At 72.8% G+C, this 25,185-nt stretch overlaps 12 non-coding genes across 12 annotated transcripts; all 12 read left to right on the top strand.

Annotated features, from left to right (window-relative positions):
- Positions 1-534: 534 nt before the first annotated feature.
- Positions 535-653, top strand: LOC123955775. Its single transcript, XR_006821345.1, has one exon. It is a non-coding gene; the product is annotated as a 5S ribosomal RNA (ribosomal RNA).
- A 2,025-nt stretch (positions 654-2,678) lies between these two features.
- On the top strand, positions 2,679-2,797 carry LOC123955774. Its single transcript, XR_006821344.1, has one exon. It is a non-coding gene; the product is annotated as a 5S ribosomal RNA (ribosomal RNA).
- A 2,025-nt stretch (positions 2,798-4,822) lies between these two features.
- On the top strand, positions 4,823-4,941 carry LOC123955773. Its single transcript, XR_006821343.1, has one exon. It is a non-coding gene; the product is annotated as a 5S ribosomal RNA (ribosomal RNA).
- A 2,025-nt stretch (positions 4,942-6,966) lies between these two features.
- On the top strand, positions 6,967-7,085 carry LOC123955772. The gene has a single exon (XR_006821342.1). It is a non-coding gene; the product is annotated as a 5S ribosomal RNA (ribosomal RNA).
- A 2,025-nt stretch (positions 7,086-9,110) lies between these two features.
- LOC123955771 lies at positions 9,111-9,229 on the top strand. The gene has a single exon (XR_006821341.1). It is a non-coding gene; the product is annotated as a 5S ribosomal RNA (ribosomal RNA).
- Positions 9,230-11,253: 2,024 nt separating this feature from the next.
- LOC123955770 lies at positions 11,254-11,372 on the top strand. Its single transcript, XR_006821340.1, has one exon. It is a non-coding gene; the product is annotated as a 5S ribosomal RNA (ribosomal RNA).
- Positions 11,373-13,397: 2,025 nt separating this feature from the next.
- On the top strand, positions 13,398-13,516 carry LOC123955769. Its single transcript, XR_006821339.1, has one exon. It is a non-coding gene; the product is annotated as a 5S ribosomal RNA (ribosomal RNA).
- A 2,024-nt stretch (positions 13,517-15,540) lies between these two features.
- Positions 15,541-15,659, top strand: LOC123955768. Its single transcript, XR_006821338.1, has one exon. It is a non-coding gene; the product is annotated as a 5S ribosomal RNA (ribosomal RNA).
- Positions 15,660-17,684: 2,025 nt separating this feature from the next.
- Positions 17,685-17,803, top strand: LOC123955767. Its single transcript, XR_006821337.1, has one exon. It is a non-coding gene; the product is annotated as a 5S ribosomal RNA (ribosomal RNA).
- A 2,024-nt stretch (positions 17,804-19,827) lies between these two features.
- LOC123955766 lies at positions 19,828-19,946 on the top strand. The gene has a single exon (XR_006821336.1). It is a non-coding gene; the product is annotated as a 5S ribosomal RNA (ribosomal RNA).
- Positions 19,947-21,971: 2,025 nt separating this feature from the next.
- LOC123955764 lies at positions 21,972-22,090 on the top strand. Its single transcript, XR_006821334.1, has one exon. It is a non-coding gene; the product is annotated as a 5S ribosomal RNA (ribosomal RNA).
- A 2,025-nt stretch (positions 22,091-24,115) lies between these two features.
- On the top strand, positions 24,116-24,234 carry LOC123955762. The gene has a single exon (XR_006821333.1). It is a non-coding gene; the product is annotated as a 5S ribosomal RNA (ribosomal RNA).
- The last annotated feature ends 951 nt before the right edge of the window (positions 24,235-25,185 follow it).

Here is a 25,185-nt window from a genome sequence, read left to right as displayed (position 1 = left end):
GGGTGGGTGGAGTGGAGAGGGGAAGCCTGGCGGAGGAAGGCGCTCGGGTCGGGGCGGCTTCGTCTGGGCTGGTGTGTGGCGTCGCCCTTGTCCTCGGGCCGGCTGGGAGCGAGGTTGGGTGGAGCGGAGCGGAGCCGAGGGGAGCAGAGCCGAGCGGAGGAGAGCACAGCAGAGAAGAGGACGGAAGGCCAGGTGGCCGGCTGCGCCAGGCCTAGGGCGGCGGGCGGGCGCTGGGGGGCGCTGAGCACTCGGCGCAAGCGCCCCGACGCACCCCCCACGCCACCTGGGAGCCCCGGCGGCGCCGGGGGCTGGGGAGTCCCGGGATGGGAGGGTGCCCGTACGTTGGTGACGCCGGGGTGCCGCCGGCTTCTGGAACCCTGGGCCGCGTGGGGGTGGGGGTCGGGGGTCGGGGGTCGGGGGTGGGCTGGGAGGCAGGCTCCAGGCCCCGGGTAGGCGGAGGGGGGTGCCGCGGCGCGCACCGAGGCCAGGAAAGCGCTCAGCAGGCTCTTAGGGCGCCCAGCTGCAGCGGCAGGCGTCTACGGCCATACCACCCTGAACGCGCCCGATCTCGTCTGATCTCGGAAGCTAAGCAGGGTCGGGCCTGGTTAGTACTTGGATGGGAGACCGCCTGGGAATACCGGGTGCTGTAGGCTTTTTTCTTCTTGGGCCTTCTTCTTTTCTTTCCCCCTTCGGCCTCCTTCCCTGGCCCTTGGCCGCCACCGCCGGGCGCCCTGCCCAAGGCGGCTGCCTCCAAACACTCCCTGAACGCCTCAGCCCCTGGCCCCCGGACCCCTGGCCACCGCAGCCCCAGCACCGCGGGCCCCTGGCCCCGAAAGGGCGGCCCGCTGCACGGGCAGGCGGCCACAACGCAGCCTTTCCACCTCCACGCCACAAGGCCCACCCGCGCCTCCGCCGGGACTGCGGGGGCTGCTGGCAGGGCGGGGCAATATTGGAGGGGGCTCAGGGGCCGGACGCAGGGGAAGGGGTGAGGACCGGGGTGAGGACCTCGGCTGTGCACGCGGGGAGGGGCCAGGGGGCCGGGCTGTGGGAGGAGGGAGGAGGAGGAGGAGGGCGGGGGGGCGGGGGGGGGGGTGGTATGGGGCAGGAAGCCCGAGGGAGGAGCGGGCCTCCTCCCCGGGCTCGGGCTCCTTCGGCGGGCATCAGCTTCCGAGGCCCTGGGTCCCAGCCCTGGGCCCGGGCCCTGGGCCCTGTTTCCCCTGGCCAGGCCCCCGGGCTGCCCCCAGCTCCCAAGCCAACCGGCAGCCGCCCCGCCCCCCTCCCTCCCGGCGCCCCGCCCCGAGACCTGGGCTCCGCCGACCCCAACCGCCACCCCCGCCACCACCACTTCTCTCCTCGGGACCTGGGCTCCACTCCGCCCAGAAGGGCATTCCCTTCCTTCTCACCGACAACCTCCCCTTTGCCCCTGGGGCAGCGCGCCCGGGCTCAGGTGCCCCGGACGCCAGAAGGCCGACCGCCCTGGGCTTCCCGCGGCGCCGTGGGCACCCGGCTCCACGCTCCGTCTCAAGGGCGCAGCGAAGGCCACAGCGAGACTCTCTCGCTCAGCAAGACCGGCGGCGCCCCACACCGGGCCAAGAGAGGTCCCCGGGCACCCTACCCCCCACCCCCCACCCCAAAGGACCAGACCAGAGAAAGAAACCCTCGCAGGCCCCCAGGCCTGACGGGGTGTTGGGCAGGAATGGCAGCGGAACGGGACGCCTGACACCTGGGCTGCAAGTCCTCGGGCTCCCCGGGCTCCTCCGCCAGCTCCAGGGCGCCACCACCTAGGCCAAAGCCCCGCCCCAGCACCACGACCCTCCCGCCGGGGACAGGTGCCGGGCCACCGCAGCCTCCTGGGCGTGTGGTGTCTTGTCCGGGTTGGTGTGGGTGCCTCTGTGTGTGTGTAGAGTGTGTCAGTGCTGCGTGCACCCGTGTCTCTGTCCGCATCCCGGTCAGGGTCACCGTGTCTGGGGGGGGGGGGGAGGGGGGGAGTTGTTGGGGGGATGGAGGGTCTGTCTCTCCGGCTCTGCGTTCTTCCCGTCTGTCCAGAGGTCCCTCCGTCTGAGTCTGTCCCTGTGTTTGCCTGGGTGTCCGTGTATCTGTGTAGGTGAGCCTGCCCCTCGAGTCTCTGGGTCAGAGCCTGGTGGGGGTGGGTGGAGTGGAGAGGGGAAGCCTGGCGGAGGAAGGCGCTCGGGTCGGGGCGGCTTCGTCTGGGCTGGTGTGTGGCGTCGCCCTTGTCCTCGGGCCGGCTGGGAGCGAGGTTGGGTGGAGCGGAGCGGAGCCGAGGGGAGCAGAGCCGAGCGGAGGAGAGCACAGCAGAGAAGAGGACGGAAGGCCAGGTGGCCGGCTGCGCCAGGCCTAGGGCGGCGGGCGGGCGCTGGGGGGCGCTGAGCACTCGGCGCAAGCGCCCCGACGCACCCCCCACGCCACCTGGGAGCCCCGGCGGCGCCGGGGGCTGGGGAGTCCCGGGATGGGAGGGTGCCCGTACGTTGGTGAGGCCGGGGTGCCGCCGGCTTCTGGAACCCTGGGCCGCGTGGGGGTGGGGGTCGGGGGTCGGGGGTCGGGGGTGGGCTGGGAGGCAGGCTCCAGGCCCCGGGTAGGCGGAGGGGGGTGCCGCGGCGCGCACCGAGGCCAGGAAAGCGCTCAGCAGGCTCTTAGGGCGCCCAGCTGCAGCGGCAGGCGTCTACGGCCATACCACCCTGAACGCGCCCGATCTCGTCTGATCTCGGAAGCTAAGCAGGGTCGGGCCTGGTTAGTACTTGGATGGGAGACCGCCTGGGAATACCGGGTGCTGTAGGCTTTTTTCTTCTTGGGCCTTCTTCTTTTCTTTCCCCCTTCGGCCTCCTTCCCTGGCCCTTGGCCGCCACCGCCGGGCGCCCTGCCCAAGGCGGCTGCCTCCAAACACTCCCTGAACGCCTCAGCCCCTGGCCCCCGGACCCCTGGCCACCGCAGCCCCAGCACCGCGGGCCCCTGGCCCCGAAAGGGCGGCCCGCTGCACGGGCAGGCGGCCACAACGCAGCCTTTCCACCTCCACGCCACAAGGCCCACCAGCGCCTCCGCCGGGACTGCGGGGGCTGCTGGCAGGGCGGGGCAATATTGGAGGGGGCTCAGGGGCCGGACGCAGGGGAAGGGGTGAGGACCGGGGTGAGGACCTCGGCTGTGCACGCGGGGAGGGGCCAGGGGGCCGGGCTGTGGGAGGAGGGAGGAGGAGGAGGAGGGCGGGGGGGCGGGGGGGTGGGGTGGTATGGGGCAGGAAGCCCGAGGGAGGAGCGGGCCTCCTCCCCGGGCTCGGGCTCCTTCGGCGGGCATCAGCTTCCGAGGCCCTGGGTCGCAGCCCTGGGCCCGGGCCCTGGGCCCTGTTTCCCCTGGCCAGGCCCCCGGGCTGCCCCCAGCTCCCAAGCCAACCGGCAGCCGCCCCGCCCCCCTCCCTCCCGGCGCCCCGCCCCGAGACCTGGGCTCCGCCGACCCCAACCGCCACCCCCGCCACCACCACTTCTCTCCTCGGGACCTGGGCTCCACTCCGCCCAGAAGGGCATTCCCTTCCTTCTCACCGACAACCTCCCCTTTGCCCCTGGGGCAGCGCGCCCGGGCTCAGGTGCCCCGGACGCCAGAAGGCCGACCGCCCTGGGCTTCCCGCGGCGCCGTGGGCACCCGGCTCCACGCTCCGTCTCAAGGGCGCAGCGAAGGCCACAGCGAGACTCTCTCGCTCAGCAAGACCGGCGGCGCCCCACACCGGGCCAAGAGAGGTCCCCGGGCACCCTACCCCCCACCCCCCACCCCAAAGGACCAGACCAGAGAAAGAAACCCTCGCAGGCCCCCAGGCCTGACGGGGTGTTGGGCAGGAATGGCAGCGGAACGGGACGCCTGACACCTGGGCTGCAAGTCCTCGGGCTCCCCGGGCTCCTCCGCCAGCTCCAGGGCGCCACCACCTAGGCCAAAGCCCCGCCCCAGCACCACGACCCTCCCGCCGGGGACAGGTGCCGGGCCACCGCAGCCTCCTGGGCGTGTGGTGTCTTGTCCGGGTTGGTGTGGGTGCCTCTGTGTGTGTGTAGAGTGTGTCAGTGCTGCGTGCACCCGTGTCTCTGTCCGCATCCCGGTCAGGGTCACCGTGTCTGGGGGGGGGGGGAGGGGGGGAGTTGTTGGGGGGATGGAGGGTCTGTCTCTCCGGCTCTGCGTTCTTCCCGTCTGTCCAGAGGTCCCTCCGTCTGAGTCTGTCCCTGTGTTTGCCTGGGTGTCCGTGTATCTGTGTAGGTGAGCCTGCCCCTCGAGTCTCTGGGTCAGAGCCTGGTGGGGGTGGGTGGAGTGGAGAGGGGAAGCCTGGCGGAGGAAGGCGCTCGGGTCGGGGCGGCTTCGTCTGGGCTGGTGTGTGGCGTCGCCCTTGTCCTCGGGCCGGCTGGGAGCGAGGTTGGGTGGAGCGGAGCGGAGCCGAGGGGAGCAGAGCCGAGCGGAGGAGAGCACAGCAGAGAAGAGGACGGAAGGCCAGGTGGCCGGCTGCGCCAGGCCTAGGGCGGCGGGCGGGCGCTGGGGGGCGCTGAGCACTCGGCGCAAGCGCCCCGACGCACCCCCCACGCCACCTGGGAGCCCCGGCGGCGCCGGGGGCTGGGGAGTCCCGGGATGGGAGGGTGCCCGTACGTTGGTGAGGCCGGGGTGCCGCCGGCTTCTGGAACCCTGGGCCGCGTGGGGGTGGGGGTCGGGGGTCGGGGGTCGGGGGTGGGCTGGGAGGCAGGCTCCAGGCCCCGGGTAGGCGGAGGGGGGTGCCGCGGCGCGCACCGAGGCCAGGAAAGCGCTCAGCAGGCTCTTAGGGCGCCCAGCTGCAGCGGCAGGCGTCTACGGCCATACCACCCTGAACGCGCCCGATCTCGTCTGATCTCGGAAGCTAAGCAGGGTCGGGCCTGGTTAGTACTTGGATGGGAGACCGCCTGGGAATACCGGGTGCTGTAGGCTTTTTTCTTCTTGGGCCTTCTTCTTTTCTTTCCCCCTTCGGCCTCCTTCCCTGGCCCTTGGCCGCCACCGCCGGGCGCCCTGCCCAAGGCGGCTGCCTCCAAACACTCCCTGAACGCCTCAGCCCCTGGCCCCCGGACCCCTGGCCACCGCAGCCCCAGCACCGCGGGCCCCTGGCCCCGAAAGGGCGGCCCGCTGCACGGGCAGGCGGCCACAACGCAGCCTTTCCACCTCCACGCCACAAGGCCCACCCGCGCCTCCGCCGGGACTGCGGGGGCTGCTGGCAGGGCGGGGCAATATTGGAGGGGGCTCAGGGGCCGGACGCAGGGGAAGGGGTGAGGACCGGGGTGAGGACCTCGGCTGTGCACGCGGGGAGGGGCCAGGGGTCCGGGCTGTGGGAGGAGGGAGGAGGAGGAGGAGGGCGGGGGGGCGGGGGGGGGGGTGGTATGGGGCAGGAAGCCCGAGGGAGGAGCGGGCCTCCTCCCCGGGCTCGGGCTCCTTCGGCGGGCATCAGCTTCCGAGGCCCTGGGTCCCAGCCCTGGGCCCGGGCCCTGGGCCCTGTTTCCCCTGGCCAGGCCCCCGGGCTGCCCCCAGCTCCCAAGCCAACCGGCAGCCGCCCCGCCCCCCTCCCTCCCGGCGCCCCGCCCCGAGACCTGGGCTCCGCCGACCCCAACCGCCACCCCCGCCACCACCACTTCTCTCCTCGGGACCTGGGCTCCACTCCGCCCAGAAGGGCATTCCCTTCCTTCTCACCGACAACCTCCCCTTTGCCCCTGGGGCAGCGCGCCCGGGCTCAGGTGCCCCGGACGCCAGAAGGCCGACCGCCCTGGGCTTCCCGCGGCGCCGTGGGCACCCGGCTCCACGCTCCGTCTCAAGGGCGCAGCGAAGGCCACAGCGAGACTCTCTCGCTCAGCAAGACCGGCGGCGCCCCACACCGGGCCAAGAGAGGTCCCCGGGCACCCTACCCCCCACCCCCCACCCCAAAGGACCAGACCAGAGAAAGAAACCCTCGCAGGCCCCCAGGCCTGACGGGGTGTTGGGCAGGAATGGCAGCGGAACGGGACGCCTGACACCTGGGCTGCAAGTCCTCGGGCTCCCCGGGCTCCTCCGCCAGCTCCAGGGCGCCACCACCTAGGCCAAAGCCCCGCCCCAGCACCACGACCCTCCCGCCGGGGACAGGTGCCGGGCCACCGCAGCCTCCTGGGCGTGTGGTGTCTTGTCCGGGTTGGTGTGGGTGCCTCTGTGTGTGTGTAGAGTGTGTCAGTGCTGCGTGCACCCGTGTCTCTGTCCGCATCCCGGTCAGGGTCACCGTGTCTGGGGGGGGGGGGGAGGGGGGGAGTTGTTGGGGGGATGGAGGGTCTGTCTCTCCGGCTCTGCGTTCTTCCCGTCTGTCCAGAGGTCCCTCCGTCTGAGTCTGTCCCTGTGTTTGCCTGGGTGTCCGTGTATCTGTGTAGGTGAGCCTGCCCCTCGAGTCTCTGGGTCAGAGCCTGGTGGGGGTGGGTGGAGTGGAGAGGGGAAGCCTGGCGGAGGAAGGCGCTCGGGTCGGGGCGGCTTCGTCTGGGCTGGTGTGTGGCGTCGCCCTTGTCCTCGGGCCGGCTGGGAGCGAGGTTGGGTGGAGCGGAGCGGAGCCGAGGGGAGCAGAGCCGAGCGGAGGAGAGCACAGCAGAGAAGAGGACGGAAGGCCAGGTGGCCGGCTGCGCCAGGCCTAGGGCGGCGGGCGGGCGCTGGGGGGCGCTGAGCACTCGGCGCAAGCGCCCCGACGCACCCCCCACGCCACCTGGGAGCCCCGGCGGCGCCGGGGGCTGGGGAGTCCCGGGATGGGAGGGTGCCCGTACGTTGGTGACGCCGGGGTGCCGCCGGCTTCTGGAACCCTGGGCCGCGTGGGGGTGGGGGTCGGGGGTCGGGGGTCGGGGGTGGGCTGGGAGGCAGGCTCCAGGCCCCGGGTAGGCGGAGGGGGGTGCCGCGGCGCGCACCGAGGCCAGGAAAGCGCTCAGCAGGCTCTTAGGGCGCCCAGCTGCAGCGGCAGGCGTCTACGGCCATACCACCCTGAACGCGCCCGATCTCGTCTGATCTCGGAAGCTAAGCAGGGTCGGGCCTGGTTAGTACTTGGATGGGAGACCGCCTGGGAATACCGGGTGCTGTAGGCTTTTTTCTTCTTGGGCCTTCTTCTTTTCTTTCCCCCTTCGGCCTCCTTCCCTGGCCCTTGGCCGCCACCGCCGGGCGCCCTGCCCAAGGCGGCTGCCTCCAAACACTCCCTGAACGCCTCAGCCCCTGGCCCCCGGACCCCTGGCCACCGCAGCCCCAGCACCGCGGGCCCCTGGCCCCGAAAGGGCGGCCCGCTGCACGGGCAGGCGGCCACAACGCAGCCTTTCCACCTCCACGCCACAAGGCCCACCCGCGCCTCCGCCGGGACTGCGGGGGCTGCTGGCAGGGCGGGGCAATATTGGAGGGGGCTCAGGGGCCGGACGCAGGGGAAGGGGTGAGGACCGGGGTGAGGACCTCGGCTGTGCACGCGGGGAGGGGCCAGGGGTCCGGGCTGTGGGAGGAGGGAGGAGGAGGAGGAGGGCGGGGGGGCGGGGGGGGGGGTGGTATGGGGCAGGAAGCCCGAGGGAGGAGCGGGCCTCCTCCCCGGGCTCGGGCTCCTTCGGCGGGCATCAGCTTCCGAGGCCCTGGGTCCCAGCCCTGGGCCCGGGCCCTGGGCCCTGTTTCCCCTGGCCAGGCCCCCGGGCTGCCCCCAGCTCCCAAGCCAACCGGCAGCCGCCCCGCCCCCCTCCCTCCCGGCGCCCCGCCCCGAGACCTGGGCTCCGCCGACCCCAACCGCCACCCCCGCCACCACCACTTCTCTCCTCGGGACCTGGGCTCCACTCCGCCCAGAAGGGCATTCCCTTCCTTCTCACCGACAACCTCCCCTTTGCCCCTGGGGCAGCGCGCCCGGGCTCAGGTGCCCCGGACGCCAGAAGGCCGACCGCCCTGGGCTTCCCGCGGCGCCGTGGGCACCCGGCTCCACGCTCCGTCTCAAGGGCGCAGCGAAGGCCACAGCGAGACTCTCTCGCTCAGCAAGACCGGCGGCGCCCCACACCGGGCCAAGAGAGGTCCCCGGGCACCCTACCCCCCACCCCCCACCCCAAAGGACCAGACCAGAGAAAGAAACCCTCGCAGGCCCCCAGGCCTGACGGGGTGTTGGGCAGGAATGGCAGCGGAACGGGACGCCTGACACCTGGGCTGCAAGTCCTCGGGCTCCCCGGGCTCCTCCGCCAGCTCCAGGGCGCCACCACCTAGGCCAAAGCCCCGCCCCAGCACCACGACCCTCCCGCCGGGGACAGGTGCCGGGCCACCGCAGCCTCCTGGGCGTGTGGTGTCTTGTCCGGGTTGGTGTGGGTGCCTCTGTGTGTGTGTAGAGTGTGTCAGTGCTGCGTGCACCCGTGTCTCTGTCCGCATCCCGGTCAGGGTCACCGTGTCTGGGGGGGGGGGGGAGGGGGGGAGTTGTTGGGGGGATGGAGGGTCTGTCTCTCCGGCTCTGCGTTCTTCCCGTCTGTCCAGAGGTCCCTCCGTCTGAGTCTGTCCCTGTGTTTGCCTGGGTGTCCGTGTATCTGTGTAGGTGAGCCTGCCCCTCGAGTCTCTGGGTCAGAGCCTGGTGGGGGTGGGTGGAGTGGAGAGGGGAAGCCTGGCGGAGGAAGGCGCTCGGGTCGGGGCGGCTTCGTCTGGGCTGGTGTGTGGCGTCGCCCTTGTCCTCGGGCCGGCTGGGAGCGAGGTTGGGTGGAGCGGAGCGGAGCCGAGGGGAGCAGAGCCGAGCGGAGGAGAGCACAGCAGAGAAGAGGACGGAAGGCCAGGTGGCCGGCTGCGCCAGGCCTAGGGCGGCGGGCGGGCGCTGGGGGGCGCCGAGCACTCGGCGCAAGCGCCCCGACGCACCCCCCACGCCACCTGGGAGCCCCGGCGGCGCCGGGGGCTGGGGAGTCCCGGGATGGGAGGGTGCCCGTACGTTGGTGACGCCGGGGTGCCGCCGGCTTCTGGAACCCTGGGCCGCGTGGGGGTGGGGGTCGGGGGTCGGGGGTCGGGGGTGGGCTGGGAGGCAGGCTCCAGGCCCCGGGTAGGCGGAGGGGGGTGCCGCGGCGCGCACCGAGGCCAGGAAAGCGCTCAGCAGGCTCTTAGGGCGCCCAGCTGCAGCGGCAGGCGTCTACGGCCATACCACCCTGAACGCGCCCGATCTCGTCTGATCTCGGAAGCTAAGCAGGGTCGGGCCTGGTTAGTACTTGGATGGGAGACCGCCTGGGAATACCGGGTGCTGTAGGCTTTTTTCTTCTTGGGCCTTCTTCTTTTCTTTCCCCCTTCGGCCTCCTTCCCTGGCCCTTGGCCGCCACCGCCGGGCGCCCTGCCCAAGGCGGCTGCCTCCAAACACTCCCTGAACGCCTCAGCCCCTGGCCCCCGGACCCCTGGCCACCGCAGCCCCAGCACCGCGGGCCCCTGGCCCCGAAAGGGCGGCCCGCTGCACGGGCAGGCGGCCACAACGCAGCCTTTCCACCTCCACGCCACAAGGCCCACCCGCGCCTCCGCCGGGACTGCGGGGGCTGCTGGCAGGGCGGGGCAATATTGGAGGGGGCTCAGGGGCCGGACGCAGGGGAAGGGGTGAGGACCGGGGTGAGGACCTCGGCTGTGCACGCGGGGAGGGGCCAGGGGGCCGGGCTGTGGGAGGAGGGAGGAGGAGGAGGAGGGCGGGGGGGCGGGGGGGGGGGTGGTATGGGGCAGGAAGCCCGAGGGAGGAGCGGGCCTCCTCCCCGGGCTCGGGCTCCTTCGGCGGGCATCAGCTTCCGAGGCCCTGGGTCCCAGCCCTGGGCCCGGGCCCTGGGCCCTGTTTCCCCTGGCCAGGCCCCCGGGCTGCCCCCAGCTCCCAAGCCAACCGGCAGCCGCCCCGCCCCCCTCCCTCCCGGCGCCCCGCCCCGAGACCTGGGCTCCGCCGACCCCAACCGCCACCCCCGCCACCACCACTTCTCTCCTCGGGACCTGGGCTCCACTCCGCCCAGAAGGGCATTCCCTTCCTTCTCACCGACAACCTCCCCTTTGCCCCTGGGGCAGCGCGCCCGGGCTCAGGTGCCCCGGACGCCAGAAGGCCGACCGCCCTGGGCTTCCCGCGGCGCCGTGGGCACCCGGCTCCACGCTCCGTCTCAAGGGCGCAGGGAAGGCCACAGCGAGACTCTCTCGCTCAGCAAGACCGGCGGCGCCCCACACCGGGCCAAGAGAGGTCCCCGGGCACCCTACCCCCCACCCCCCACCCCAAAGGACCAGACCAGAGAAAGAAACCCTCGCAGGCCCCCAGGCCTGACGGGGTGTTGGGCAGGAATGGCAGCGGAACGGGACGCCTGACACCTGGGCTGCAAGTCCTCGGGCTCCCCGGGCTCCTCCGCCAGCTCCAGGGCGCCACCACCTAGGCCAAAGCCCCGCCCCAGCACCACGACCCTCCCGCCGGGGACAGGTGCCGGGCCACCGCAGCCTCCTGGGCGTGTGGTGTCTTGTCCGGGTTGGTGTGGGTGCCTCTGTGTGTGTGTAGAGTGTGTCAGTGCTGCGTGCACCCGTGTCTCTGTCCGCATCCCGGTCAGGGTCACCGTGTCTGGGGGGGGGGGGAGGGGGGGAGTTGTTGGGGGGATGGAGGGTCTGTCTCTCCGGCTCTGCGTTCTTCCCGTCTGTCCAGAGGTCCCTCCGTCTGAGTCTGTCCCTGTGTTTGCCTGGGTGTCCGTGTATCTGTGTAGGTGAGCCTGCCCCTCGAGTCTCTGGGTCAGAGCCTGGTGGGGGTGGGTGGAGTGGAGAGGGGAAGCCTGGCGGAGGAAGGCGCTCGGGTCGGGGCGGCTTCGTCTGGGCTGGTGTGTGGCGTCGCCCTTGTCCTCGGGCCGGCTGGGAGCGAGGTTGGGTGGAGCGGAGCGGAGCCGAGGGGAGCAGAGCCGAGCGGAGGAGAGCACAGCAGAGAAGAGGACGGAAGGCCAGGTGGCCGGCTGCGCCAGGCCTAGGGCGGCGGGCGGGCGCTGGGGGGCGCTGAGCACTCGGCGCAAGCGCCCCGACGCACCCCCCACGCCACCTGGGAGCCCCGGCGGCGCCGGGGGCTGGGGAGTCCCGGGATGGGAGGGTGCCCGTACGTTGGTGACGCCGGGGTGCCGCCGGCTTCTGGAACCCTGGGCCGCGTGGGGGTGGGGGTCGGGGGTCGGGGGTCGGGGGTGGGCTGGGAGGCAGGCTCCAGGCCCCGGGTAGGCGGAGGGGGGTGCCGCGGCGCGCACCGAGGCCAGGAAAGCGCTCAGCAGGCTCTTAGGGCGCCCAGCTGCAGCGGCAGGCGTCTACGGCCATACCACCCTGAACGCGCCCGATCTCGTCTGATCTCGGAAGCTAAGCAGGGTCGGGCCTGGTTAGTACTTGGATGGGAGACCGCCTGGGAATACCGGGTGCTGTAGGCTTTTTTCTTCTTGGGCCTTCTTCTTTTCTTTCCCCCTTCGGCCTCCTTCCCTGGCCCTTGGCCGCCACCGCCGGGCGCCCTGCCCAAGGCGGCTGCCTCCAAACACTCCCTGAACGCCTCAGCCCCTGGCCCCCGGACCCCTGGCCACCGCAGCCCCAGCACCGCGGGCCCCTGGCCCCGAAAGGGCGGCCCGCTGCACGGGCAGGCGGCCACAACGCAGCCTTTCCACCTCCACGCCACAAGGCCCACCCGCGCCTCCGCCGGGACTGCGGGGGCTGCTGGCAGGGCGGGGCAATATTGGAGGGGGCTCAGGGGCCGGACGCAGGGGAAGGGGTGAGGACCGGGGTGAGGACCTCGGCTGTGCACGCGGGGAGGGGCCAGGGGGCCGGGCTGTGGGAGGAGGGAGGAGGAGGAGGAGGGCGGGGGGGCGGGGGGGGGGGGTGGTATGGGGCAGGAAGCCCGAGGGAGGAGCGGGCCTCCTCCCCGGGCTCGGGCTCCTTCGGCGGGCATCAGCTTCCGAGGCCCTGGGTCCCAGCCCTGGGCCCGGGCCCTGGGCCCTGTTTCCCCTGGCCAGGCCCCCGGGCTGCCCCCAGCTCCCAAGCCAACCGGCAGCCGCCCCGCCCCCCTCCCTCCCGGCGCCCCGCCCCGAGACCTGGGCTCCGCCGACCCCAACCGCCACCCCCGCCACCACCACTTCTCTCCTCGGGACCTGGGCTCCACTCCGCCCAGAAGGGCATTCCCTTCCTTCTCACCGACAACCTCCCCTTTGCCCCTGGGGCAGCGCGCCCGGGCTCAGGTGCCCCGGACGCCAGAAGGCCGACCGCCCTGGGCTTCCCGCGGCGCCGTGGGCACCCGGCTCCACGCTCCGTCTCAAGGGCGCAGCGAAGGCCACAGCGAGACTCTCTCGCTCAGCAAGACCGGCGGCGCCCCACACCGGGCCAAGAGAGGTCCCCGGGCACCCTACCCCCCACCCCCCACCCCAAAGGACCAGACCAGAGAAAGAAACCCTCGCAGGCCCCCAGGCCTGACGGGGTGTTGGGCAGGAATGGCAGCGGAACGGGACGCCTGACACCTGGGCTGCAAGTCCTCGGGCTCCCCGGGCTCCTCCGCCAGCTCCAGGGCGCCACCACCTAGGCCAAAGCCCCGCCCCAGCACCACGACCCTCCCGCCGGGGACAGGTGCCGGGCCACCGCAGCCTCCTGGGCGTGTGGTGTCTTGTCCGGGTTGGTGTGGGTGCCTCTGTGTGTGTGTAGAGTGTGTCAGTGCTGCGTGCACCCGTGTCTCTGTCCGCATCCCGGTCAGGGTCACCGTGTCTGGGGGGGGGGGGAGGGGGGGAGTTGTTGGGGGGATGGAGGGTCTGTCTCTCCGGCTCTGCGTTCTTCCCGTCTGTCCAGAGGTCCCTCCGTCTGAGTCTGTCCCTGTGTTTGCCTGGGTGTCCGTGTATCTGTGTAGGTGAGCCTGCCCCTCGAGTCTCTGGGTCAGAGCCTGGTGGGGGTGGGTGGAGTGGAGAGGGGAAGCCTGGCGGAGGAAGGCGCTCGGGTCGGGGCGGCTTCGTCTGGGCTGGTGTGTGGCGTCGCCCTTGTCCTCGGGCCGGCTGGGAGCGAGGTTGGGTGGAGCGGAGCGGAGCCGAGGGGAGCAGAGCCGAGCGGAGGAGAGCACAGCAGAGAAGAGGACGGAAGGCCAGGTGGCCGGCTGCGCCAGGCCTAGGGCGGCGGGCGGGCGCTGGGGGGCGCTGAGCACTCGGCGCAAGCGCCCCGACGCACCCCCCACGCCACCTGGGAGCCCCGGCGGCGCCGGGGGCTGGGGAGTCCCGGGATGGGAGGGTGCCCGTACGTTGGTGACGCCGGGGTGCCGCCGGCTTCTGGAACCCTGGGCCGCGTGGGGGTGGGGGTCGGGGGTCGGGGGTCGGGGGTGGGCTGGGAGGCAGGCTCCAGGCCCCGGGTAGGCGGAGGGGGGTGCCGCGGCGCGCACCGAGGCCAGGAAAGCGCTCAGCAGGCTCTTAGGGCGCCCAGCTGCAGCGGCAGGCGTCTACGGCCATACCACCCTGAACGCGCCCGATCTCGTCTGATCTCGGAAGCTAAGCAGGGTCGGGCCTGGTTAGTACTTGGATGGGAGACCGCCTGGGAATACCGGGTGCTGTAGGCTTTTTTCTTCTTGGGCCTTCTTCTTTTCTTTCCCCCTTCGGCCTCCTTCCCTGGCCCTTGGCCGCCACCGCCGGGCGCCCTGCCCAAGGCGGCTGCCTCCAAACACTCCCTGAACGCCTCAGCCCCTGGCCCCCGGACCCCTGGCCACCGCAGCCCCAGCACCGCGGGCCCCTGGCCCCGAAAGGGCGGCCCGCTGCACGGGCAGGCGGCCACAACGCAGCCTTTCCACCTCCACGCCACAAGGCCCACCCGCGCCTCCGCCGGGACTGCGGGGGCTGCTGGCAGGGCGGGGCAATATTGGAGGGGGCTCAGGGGCCGGACGCAGGGGAAGGGGTGAGGACCGGGGTGAGGACCTCGGCTGTGCACGCGGGGAGGGGCCAGGGGGCCGGGCTGTGGGAGGAGGGAGGAGGAGGAGGAGGGCGGGGGGGCGGGGGGGTGGGGTGGTATGGGGCAGGAAGCCCGAGGGAGGAGCGGGCCTCCTCCCCGGGCTCGGGCTCCTTCGGCGGGCATCAGCTTCCGAGGCCCTGGGTCGCAGCCCTGGGCCCGGGCCCTGGGCCCTGTTTCCCCTGGCCAGGCCCCCGGGCTGCCCCCAGCTCCCAAGCCAACCGGCAGCCGCCCCGCCCCCCTCCCTCCCGGCGCCCCGCCCCGAGACCTGGGCTCCGCCGACCCCAACCGCCACCCCCGCCACCACCACTTCTCTCCTCGGGACCTGGGCTCCACTCCGCCCAGAAGGGCATTCCCTTCCTTCTCACCGACAACCTCCCCTTTGCCCCTGGGGCAGCGCGCCCGGGCTCAGGTGCCCCGGACGCCAGAAGGCCGACCGCCCTGGGCTTCCCGCGGCGCCGTGGGCACCCGGCTCCACGCTCCGTCTCAAGGGCGCAGCGAAGGCCACAGCGAGACTCTCTCGCTCAGCAAGACCGGCGGCGCCCCACACCGGGCCAAGAGAGGTCCCCGGGCACCCTACCCCCCACCCCCCACCCCAAAGGACCAGACCAGAGAAAGAAACCCTCGCAGGCCCCCAGGCCTGACGGGGTGTTGGGCAGGAATGGCAGCGGAACGGGACGCCTGACACCTGGGCTGCAAGTCCTCGGGCTCCCCGGGCTCCTCCGCCAGCTCCAGGGCGCCACCACCTAGGCCAAAGCCCCGCCCCAGCACCACGACCCTCCCGCCGGGGACAGGTGCCGGGCCACCGCAGCCTCCTGGGCGTGTGGTGTCTTGTCCGGGTTGGTGTGGGTGCCTCTGTGTGTGTGTAGAGTGTGTCAGTGCTGCGTGCACCCGTGTCTCTGTCCGCATCCCGGTCAGGGTCACCGTGTCTGGGGGGGGGGGAGGGGGGGAGTTGTTGGGGGGATGGAGGGTCTGTCTCTCCGGCTCTGCGTTCTTCCCGTCTGTCCAGAGGTCCCTCCGTCTGAGTCTGTCCCTGTGTTTGCCTGGGTGTCCGTGTATCTGTGTAGGTGAGCCTGCCCCTCGAGTCTCTGGGTCAGAGCCTGGTGGGGGTGGGTGGAGTGGAGAGGGGAAGCCTGGCGGAGGAAGGCGCTCGGGTCGGGGCGGCTTCGTCTGGGCTGGTGTGTGGCGTCGCCCTTGTCCTCGGGCCGGCTGGGAGCGAGGTTGGGTGGAGCGGAGCGGAGCCGAGGGGAGCAGAGCCGAGCGGAGGAGAGCACAGCAGAGAAGAGGACGGAAGGCCAGGTGGCCGGCTGCGCCAGGCCTAGGGCGGCGGGCGGGCGCTGGGGGGCGCTGAGCACTCGGCGCAAGCGCCCCGACGCACCCCCCACGCCACCTGGGAGCCCCGGCGGCGCCGGGGGCTGGGGAGTCCCGGGATGGGAGGGTGCCCGTACGTTGGTGAGGCCGGGGTGCCGCCGGCTTCTGGAACCCTGGGCCGCGTGGGGGTGGGGGTCGGGGGTCGGGGGTCGGGGGTGGGCTGGGAGGCAGGCTCCAGGCCCCGGGTAGGCGGAGGGGGGTGCCGCGGCGCGCACCGAGGCCAGGAAAGCGCTCAGCAGGCTCTTAGGGCGCCCAGCTGCAGCGGCAGGCGTCTACGGCCATACCACCCTGAACGCGCCCGATCTCGTCTGATCTCGGAAGCTAAGCAGGGTCGGGCCTGGTTAGTACTTGGATGGGAGACCGCCTGGGAATACCGGGTGCTGTAGGCTTTTTTCTTCTTGGGCCTTCTTCTTTTCTTTCCCCCTTCGGCCTCCTTCCCTGGCCCTTGGCCGCCACCGCCGGGCGCCCTGCCCAAGGCGGCTGCCTCCAAACACTCCCTGAACGCCTCAGCCCCTGGCCCCCGGACCCCTGGCCACCGCAGCCCCAGCACCGCGGGCCCCTGGCCCCGAAAGGGCGGCCCGCTGCACGGGCAGGCGGCCACAACGCAGCCTTTCCACCTCCACGCCACAAGGCCCACCCGCGCCTCCGCCGGGACTGCGGGGGCTGCTGGCAGGGCGGGGCAATATTGGAGGGGGCTCAGGGGCCGGACGCAGGGGAAGGGGTGAGGACCGGGGTGAGGACCTCGGCTGTGCACGCGGGGAGGGGCCAGGGGGCCGGGCTGTGGGAGGAGGGAGGAGGAGGAGGAGGGCGGGGGGGCGGGGGGGGGGGTGGTATGGGGCAGGAAGCCCGAGGGAGGAGCGGGCCTCCTCCCCGGGCTCGGGCTCCTTCGGCGGGCATCAGCTTCCGAGGCCCTGGGTCCCAGCCCTGGGCCCGGGCCCTGGGCCCTGTTTCCCCTGGCCAGGCCCCCGGGCTGCCCCCAGCTCCCAAGCCAACCGGCAGCCGCCCCGCCCCCCTCCCTCCCGGCGCCCCGCCCCGAGACCTGGGCTCCGCCGACCCCAACCGCCACCCCCGCCACCACCACTTCTCTCCTCGGGACCTGGGCTCCACTCCGCCCAGAAGGGCATTCCCTTCCTTCTCACCGACAACCTCCCCTTTGCCCCTGGGGCAGCGCGCCCGGGCTCAGGTGCCCCGGACGCCAGAAGGCCGACCGCCCTGGGCTTCCCGCGGCGCCGTGGGCACCCGGCTCCACGCTCCGTCTCAAGGGCGCAGCGAAGGCCACAGCGAGACTCTCTCGCTCAGCAAGACCGGCGGCGCCCCACACCGGGCCAAGAGAGGTCCCCGGGCACCCTACCCCCCACCCCCCACCCCAAAGGACCAGACCAGAGAAAGAAACCCTCGCAGGCCCCCAGGCCTGACGGGGTGTTGGGCAGGAATGGCAGCGGAACGGGACGCCTGACACCTGGGCTGCAAGTCCTCGGGCTCCCCGGGCTCCTCCGCCAGCTCCAGGGCGCCACCACCTAGGCCAAAGCCCCGCCCCAGCACCACGACCCTCCCGCCGGGGACAGGTGCCGGGCCACCGCAGCCTCCTGGGCGTGTGGTGTCTTGTCCGGGTTGGTGTGGGTGCCTCTGTGTGTGTGTAGAGTGTGTCAGTGCTGCGTGCACCCGTGTCTCTGTCCGCATCCCGGTCAGGGTCACCGTGTCTGGGGGGGGGGGGGAGGGGGGGAGTTGTTGGGGGGATGGAGGGTCTGTCTCTCCGGCTCTGCGTTCTTCCCGTCTGTCCAGAGGTCCCTCCGTCTGAGTCTGTCCCTGTGTTTGCCTGGGTGTCCGTGTATCTGTGTAGGTGAGCCTGCCCCTCGAGTCTCTGGGTCAGAGCCTGGTGGGGGTGGGTGGAGTGGAGAGGGGAAGCCTGGCGGAGGAAGGCGCTCGGGTCGGGGCGGCTTCGTCTGGGCTGGTGTGTGGCGTCGCCCTTGTCCTCGGGCCGGCTGGGAGCGAGGTTGGGTGGAGCGGAGCGGAGCCGAGGGGAGCAGAGCCGAGCGGAGGAGAGCACAGCAGAGAAGAGGACGGAAGGCCAGGTGGCCGGCTGCGCCAGGCCTAGGGCGGCGGGCGGGCGCTGGGGGGCGCTGAGCACTCGGCGCAAGCGCCCCGACGCACCCCCCACGCCACCTGGGAGCCCCGGCGGCGCCGGGGGCTGGGGAGTCCCGGGATGGGAGGGTGCCCGTACGTTGGTGAGGCCGGGGTGCCGCCGGCTTCTGGAACCCTGGGCCGCGTGGGGGTGGGGGTCGGGGGTCGGGGGTCGGGGGTGGGCTGGGAGGCAGGCTCCAGGCCCCGGGTAGGCGGAGGGGGGTGCCGCGGCGCGCACCGAGGCCAGGAAAGCGCTCAGCAGGCTCTTAGGGCGCCCAGCTGCAGCGGCAGGCGTCTACGGCCATACCACCCTGAACGCGCCCGATCTCGTCTGATCTCGGAAGCTAAGCAGGGTCGGGCCTGGTTAGTACTTGGATGGGAGACCGCCTGGGAATACCGGGTGCTGTAGGCTTTTTTCTTCTTGGGCCTTCTTCTTTTCTTTCCCCCTTCGGCCTCCTTCCCTGGCCCTTGGCCGCCACCGCCGGGCGCCCTGCCCAAGGCGGCTGCCTCCAAACACTCCCTGAACGCCTCAGCCCCTGGCCCCCGGACCCCTGGCCACCGCAGCCCCAGCACCGCGGGCCCCTGGCCCCGAAAGGGCGGCCCGCTGCACGGGCAGGCGGCCACAACGCAGCCTTTCCACCTCCACGCCACAAGGCCCACCCGCGCCTCCGCCGGGACTGCGGGGGCTGCTGGCAGGGCGGGGCAATATTGGAGGGGGCTCAGGGGCCGGACGCAGGGGAAGGGGTGAGGACCGGGGTGAGGACCTCGGCTGTGCACGCGGGGAGGGGCCAGGGGTCCGGGCTGTGGGAGGAGGGAGGAGGAGGAGGAGGGCGGGGGGGCGGGGGGGGGGGTGGTATGGGGCAGGAAGCCCGAGGGAGGAGCGGGCCTCCTCCCCGGGCTCGGGCTCCTTCGGCGGGCATCAGCTTCCGAGGCCCTGGGTCCCAGCCCTGGGCCCGGGCCCTGGGCCCTGTTTCCCCTGGCCAGGCCCCCGGGCTGCCCCCAGCTCCCAAGCCAACCGGCAGCCGCCCCGCCCCCCTCCCTCCCGGCGCCCCGCCCCGAGACCTGGGCTCCGCCGACCCCAACCGCCACCCCCGCCACCACCACTTCTCTCCTCGGGACCTGGGCTCCACTCCGCCCAGAAGGGCATTCCCTTCCTTCTCACCGACAACCTCCCCTTTGCCCCTGGGGCAGCGCGCCCGGGCTCAGGTGCCCCGGACGCCAGAAGGCCGACCGCCCTGGGCTTCCCGCGGCGCCGTGGGCACCCGGCTCCACGCTCCGTCTCAAGGGCGCAGCGAAGGCCACAGCGAGACTCTCTCGCTCAGCAAGACCGGCGGCGCCCCACACCGGGCCAAGAGAGGTCCCCGGGCACCCTACCCCCCACCCCCCACCCCAAAGGACCAGACCAGAGAAAGAAACCCTCGCAGGCCCCCAGGCCTGACGGGGTGTTGGGCAGGAATGGCAGCGGAACGGGACGCCTGACACCTGGGCTGCAAGTCCTCGGGCTCCCCGGGCTCCTCCGCCAGCTCCAGGGCGCCACCACCTAGGCCAAAGCCCCGCCCCAGCACCACGACCCTCCCGCCGGGGACAGGTGCCGGGCCACCGCAGCCTCCTGGGCGTGTGGTGTCTTGTCCGGGTTGGTGTGGGTGCCTCTGTGTGTGTGTAGAGTGTGTCAGTGCTGCGTGCACCCGTGTCTCTGTCCGCATCCCGGTCAGGGTCACCGTGTCTGGGGTGGGGGGGAGGGGGGGAGTTGTTGGGGGGATGGAGGGTCTGTCTCTCCGGCTCTGCGTTCTTCCCGTCTGTCCAGAGGTCCCTCCGTCTGAGTCTGTCCCTGTGTTTGCCTGGGTGTCCGTGTATCTGTGTAGGTGAGCCTGCCCCTCGAGTCTCTGGGTCAGAGCCTGGTGGGGGTGGGTGGAGTGGAGAGGGGAAGCCTGGCGGAGGAAGGCGCTCGGGTCGGGGCGGCTTCGTCTGGGCTGGTGTGTGGCGTCGCCCTTGTCCTCGGGCCGGCTGGGAGCGAGGTTGGGTGGAGCGGAGCGGAGCCGAGGGGAGCAGAGCCGAGCGGAGGAGAGCACAGCAGAGAAGAGGACGGAAGGCCAGGTGGCCGGCTGCGCCAGGCCTAGGGCGGCGGGCGGGCGCTGGGGGGCGCTGAGCACTCGGCGCAAGCGCCCCGACGCACCCCCCACGCCACCTGGGAGCCCCGGCGGCGCCGGGGGCTGGGGAGTCCCGGGATGGGAGGGTGCCCGTACGTTGGTGACGCCGGGGTGCCGCCGGCTTCTGGAACCCTGGGCCGCGTGGGGGTGGGGGTCGGGGGTCGGGGGTCGGGGGTGGGCTGGGAGGCAGGCTCCAGGCCCCGGGTAGGCGGAGGGGGGTGCCGCGGCGCGCACCGAGGCCAGGAAAGCGCTCAGCAGGCTCTTAGGGCGCCCAGCTGCAGCGGCAGGCGTCTACGGCCATACCACCCTGAACGCGCCCGATCTCGTCTGATCTCGGAAGCTAAGCAGGGTCGGGCCTGGTTAGTACTTGGATGGGAGACCGCCTGGGAATACCGGGTGCTGTAGGCTTTTTTCTTCTTGGGCCTTCTTCTTTTCTTTCCCCCTTCGGCCTCCTTCCCTGGCCCTTGGCCGCCACCGCCGGGCGCCCTGCCCAAGGCGGCTGCCTCCAAACACTCCCTGAACGCCTCAGCCCCTGGCCCCCGGACCCCTGGCCACCGCAGCCCCAGCACCGCGGGCCCCTGGCCCCGAAAGGGCGGCCCGCTGCACGGGCAGGCGGCCACAACGCAGCCTTTCCACCTCCACGCCACAAGGCCCACCCGCGCCTCCGCCGGGACTGCGGGGGCTGCTGGCAGGGCGGGGCAATATTGGAGGGGGCTCAGGGGCCGGACGCAGGGGAAGGGGTGAGGACCGGGGTGAGGACCTCGGCTGTGCACGCGGGGAGGGGCCAGGGGGCCGGGCTGTGGGAGGAGGGAGGAGGAGGAGGAGGGCGGGGGGGCGGGGGGGGGGGGTGGTATGGGGCAGGAAGCCCGAGGGAGGAGCGGGCCTCCTCCCCGGGCTCGGGCTCCTTCGGCGGGCATCAGCTTCCGAGGCCCTGGGTCCCAACCCTGGGCCCGGGCCCTGGGCCCTGTTTCCCCTGGCCAGGCCCCCGGGCTGCCCCCAGCTCCCAAGCCAACCGGCAGCCGCCCCGCCCCCCTCCCTCCCGGCGCCCCGCCCCGAGACCTGGGCTCCGCCGACCCCAACCGCCACCCCCGCCACCACCACTTCTCTCCTCGGGACCTGGGCTCCACTCCGCCCAGAAGGGCATTCCCTTCCTTCTCACCGACAACCTCCCCTTTGCCCCTGGGGCAGCGCGCCCGGGCTCAGGTGCCCCGGACGCCAGAAGGCCGACCGCCCTGGGCTTCCCGCGGCGCCGTGGGCACCCGGCTCCACGCTCCGTCTCAAGGGCGCAGCGAAGGCCGCAGCGAGACTCTCTCGCTCAGCAAGACCGGCGGCGCCCCACACCGGGCCAAGAGAGGTCCCCGGGCACCCTACCCCCCACCCCCCACCCCAAAGGACCAGACCAGAGAAAGAAACCCTCGCAGGCCCCCAGGCCTGACGGGGTGTTGGGCAGGAATGGCAGCGGAACGGGACGCCTGACACCTGGGCTGCAAGTCCTCGGGCTCCCCGGGCTCCTCCGCCAGCTCCAGGGCGCCACCACCTAGGCCAAAGCCCCGCCCCAGCACCACGACCCTCCCGCCGGGGACAGGTGCCGGGCCACCGCAGCCTCCTGGGCGTGTGGTGTCTTGTCCGGGTTGGTGTGGGTGCCTCTGTGTGTGTGTAGAGTGTGTCAGTGTTGCGTGCACCCGTGTCTCTGTCCGCATCCCGGTCAGGGTCACCGTGTCTGGGGGGGGGGGGAGGGGGGGAGTTGTTGGGGGTATGGAGGGTCTGTCTCTCCGGCTCTGCGTTCTTCCCGTCTGTCCAGAGGTCCCTCCGTCTGAGTCTGTCCCTGTGTTTGCCTGGGTGTCCGTGTATCTGTGTAGGTGAGCCTGCCCCTCGAGTCTCTGGGTCAGAGCCTGGTGGGGGTGGGTGGAGTGGAGAGGGGAAGCCTGGCGGAGGAAGGCGCTCGGGTCGGGGCGGCTTCGTCTGGGCTGGTGTGTGGCGTCGCCCTTGTCCTCGGGCCGGCTGGGAGCGAGGTTGGGTGGAGCGGAGCGGAGCCGAGGGGAGCAGAGCCGAGCGGAGGAGAGCACAGCAGAGAAGAGGACGGAAGGCCAGGTGGCCGGCTGCGCCAGGCCTAGGGCGGCGGGCGGGCGCTGGGGGGCGCTGAGCACTCGGCGCAAGCGCCCCGACGCACCCCCCACGCCACCTGGGAGCCCCGGCGGCGCCGGGGGCTGGGGAGTCCCGGGATGGGAGGGTGCCCGTACGTTGGTGACGCCGGGGTGCCGCCGGCTTCTGGAACCCTGGGCCGCGTGGGGGTGGGGGTCGGGGGTCGGGGGTCGGGGGTGGGCTGGGAGGCAGGCTCCAGGCCCCGGGTAGGCGGAGGGGGGTGCCGCGGCGCGCACCGAGGCCAGGAGAGCGGTCAGCAGGCTCTTAGGGCGCCCAGCTGCAGCGGCAGGCGTCTACGGCCATACCACCCTGAACGCGCCCGATCTCGTCTGATCTCGGAAGCTAAGCAGGGTCGGGCCTGGTTAGTACTTGGATGGGAGACCGCCTGGGAATACCGGGTGCTGTAGGCTTTTTTCTTCTTGGGCCTTCTTCTTTTCTTTCCCCCTTCGGCCTCCTTCCCTGGCCCTTGGCCGCCACCGCCGGGAGCCCTGCCCAAGGCGGCTGCCTCCAAACACTCCCTGAACGCCTCAGCCCCTGGCCCCCGGACCCCTGGCCACCGCAGCCCCAGCACCGCGGGCCCCTGGCCCCGAAAGGGCGGCCCGCTGCACGGGCAGGCGGCCACAACGCAGCCTTTCCACCTCCACGCCACAAGGCCCACCCGCGCCTCCGCCGGGACTGCGGGGGCTGCTGGCAGGGCGGGGCAATATTGGAGGGGGCTCAGGGGCCGGACGCAGGGGAAGGGGTGAGGACCGGGGTGAGGACCTCGGCTGTGCACGCGGGGAGGGGCCAGGGGTCCGGGCTGTGGGAGGAGGGAGGAGGAGGAGGAGGGCGGGGGGGCGGGGGGGGGGGGTGGTATGGGGCAGGAAGCCCGAGGGAGGAGCGGGCCTCCTCCCCGGGCTCGGGCTCCTTCGGCGGGCATCAGCTTCCGAGGCCCTGGGTCCCAGCCCTGGGCCCGGGCCCTGGGCCCTGTTTCCCCTGGCCAGGCCCCCGGGCTGCCCCCAGCTCCCAAGCCAACCGGCAGCCGCCCCGCCCCCCTCCCTCCCGGCGCCCCGCCCCGAGACCTGGGCTCCGCCGACCCCAACCGCCACCCCCGCCACCACCACTTCTCTCCTCGGGACCTGGGCTCCACTCCGCCCAGAAGGGCATTCCCTTCCTTCTCACCGACAACCTCCCCTTTGCCCCTGGGGCAGCGCGCCCGGGCTCAGGTGCCCCGGACGCCAGAAGGCCGACCGCCCTGGGCTTCCCGCGGCGCCGTGGGCACCCGGCTCCACGCTCCGTCTCAAGGGCGCAGCGAAGGCCACAGCGAGACTCTCTCGCTCAGCAAGACCGGCGGCGCCCCACACCGGGCCAAGAGAGGTCCCCGGGCACCCTACCCCCCACCCCCCACCCCAAAGGACCAGACCAGAGAAAGAAACCCTCGCAGGCCCCCAGGCCTGACGGGGTGTTGGGCAGGAATGGCAGCGGAACGGGACGCCTGACACCTGGGCTGCAAGTCCTCGGGCTCCCCGGGCTCCTCCGCCAGCTCCAGGGCGCCACCACCTAGGCCAAAGCCCCGCCCCAGCACCACGACCCTCCCGCCGGGGACAGGTGCCGGGCCACCGCAGCCTCCTGGGCGTGTGGTGTCTTGTCCGGGTTGGTGTGGGTGCCTCTGTGTGTGTGTAGAGTGTGTCAGTGCTGCGTGCACCCGTGTCTCTGTCCGCATCCCGGTCAGGGTCACCGTGTCTGGGGGGGGGGGGAGGGGGGGAGTTGTTGGGGGGATGGAGGGTCTGTCTCTCCGGCTCTGCGTTCTTCCCGTCTGTCCAGAGGTCCCTCCGTCTGAGTCTGTCCCTGTGTTTGCCTGGGTGTCCGTGTATCTGTGTAGGTGAGCCTGCCCCTCGAGTCTCTGGGTCAGAGCCTGGTGGGGGTGGGTGGAGTGGAGAGGGGAAGCCTGGCAGAGGAAGGCGCTCGGGTCGGGGCGGCTTCGTCTGGGCTGGTGTGTGGCGTCGCCCTTGTCCTCGGGCCGGCTGGGAGCGAGGTTGGGTGGAGCGGAGCGGAGCCGAGGGGAGCAGAGCCGAGCGGAGGAGAGCACAGCAAAGAAGAGGACGGAAGGCCAGGTGGCCGGCTGCGCCAGGCCTAGGGCGGCGGGCGGGCGCTGGGGGGCGCCGAGCACTCGGCGCAAGCGCCCCGACGCACCCCCCACGCCACCTGGGAGCCCCGGCGGCGCCGGGGGCTGGGGAGTCCCGGGATGGGAGGGTGCCCGTACGTTGGTGACGCCGGGGTGCCGCCGGCTTCTGGAACCCTGGGCCGCGTGGGGGTGGGGGTCGGGGGTCGGGGGTCGGGGGTGGGCTGGGAGGCAGGCTCCAGGCCCCGGGTAGGCGGAGGGGGGTGCCGCGGCGCGCACCGAGGCCAGGAAAGCGCTCAGCAGGCTCTTAGGGCGCCCAGCTGCAGCGGCAGGCGTCTACGGCCATACCACCCTGAACGCGCCCGATCTCGTCTGATCTCGGAAGCTAAGCAGGGTCGGGCCTGGTTAGTACTTGGATGGGAGACCGCCTGGGAATACCGGGTGCTGTAGGCTTTTTTCTTCTTGGGCCTTCTTCTTTTCTTTCCCCCTTCGGCCTCCTTCCCTGGCCCTTGGCCGCCACCGCCGGGCGCCCTGCCCAAGGCGGCTGCCTCCAAACACTCCCTGAACGCCTCAGCCCCTGGCCCCCGGACCCCTGGCCACCGCAGCCCCAGCACCGCGGGCCCCTGGCCCCGAAAGGGCGGCCCGCTGCACGGGCAGGCGGCCACAACGCAGCCTTTCCACCTCCACGCCACAAGGCCCACCCGCGCCTCCGCCGGGACTGCGGGGGCTGCTGGCAGGGCGGGGCAATATTGGAGGGGGCTCAGGGGCCGGACGCAGGGGAAGGGGTGAGGACCGGGGTGAGGACCTCGGCTGTGCACGCGGGGAGGGGCCAGGGGGCCGGGCTGTGGGAGGAGGGAGGAGGAGGAGGAGGGCGGGGGGGCGGGGGGGGGGGTGGTATGGGGCAGGAAGCCCGAGGGAGGAGCGGGCCTCCTCCCCGGGCTCGGGCTCCTTCGGCGGGCATCAGCTTCCGAGGCCCTGGGTCCCAGCCCTGGGCCCGGGCCCTGGGCCCTGTTTCCCCTGGCCAGGCCCCCGGGCTGCCCCCAGCTCCCAAGCCAACCGGCAGCCGCCCCGCCCCCCTCCCTCCCGGCGCCCCGCCCCGAGACCTGGGCTCCGCCGACCCCAACCGCCACCCCCGCCACCACCACTTCTCTCCTCGGGACCTGGGCTCCACTCCGCCCAGAAGGGCATTCCCTTCCTTCTCACCGACAACCTCCCCTTTGCCCCTGGGGCAGCGCGCCCGGGCTCAGGTGCCCCGGACGCCAGAAGGCCGACCGCCCTGGGCTTCCCGCGGCGCCGTGGGCACCCGGCTCCACGCTCCGTCTCAAGGGCGCAGGGAAGGCCACAGCGAGACTCTCTCGCTCAGCAAGACCGGCGGCGCCCCACACCGGGCCAAGAGAGGTCCCC

Source organism: Meles meles, chromosome 13, assembly GCF_922984935.1.
Source record: "Meles meles chromosome 13, mMelMel3.1 paternal haplotype, whole genome shotgun sequence".
Taxonomy (NCBI): domain Eukaryota; kingdom Metazoa; phylum Chordata; class Mammalia; order Carnivora; family Mustelidae; genus Meles; species Meles meles.
This window is presented reverse-complemented; position numbering and strand designations above follow the sequence as displayed.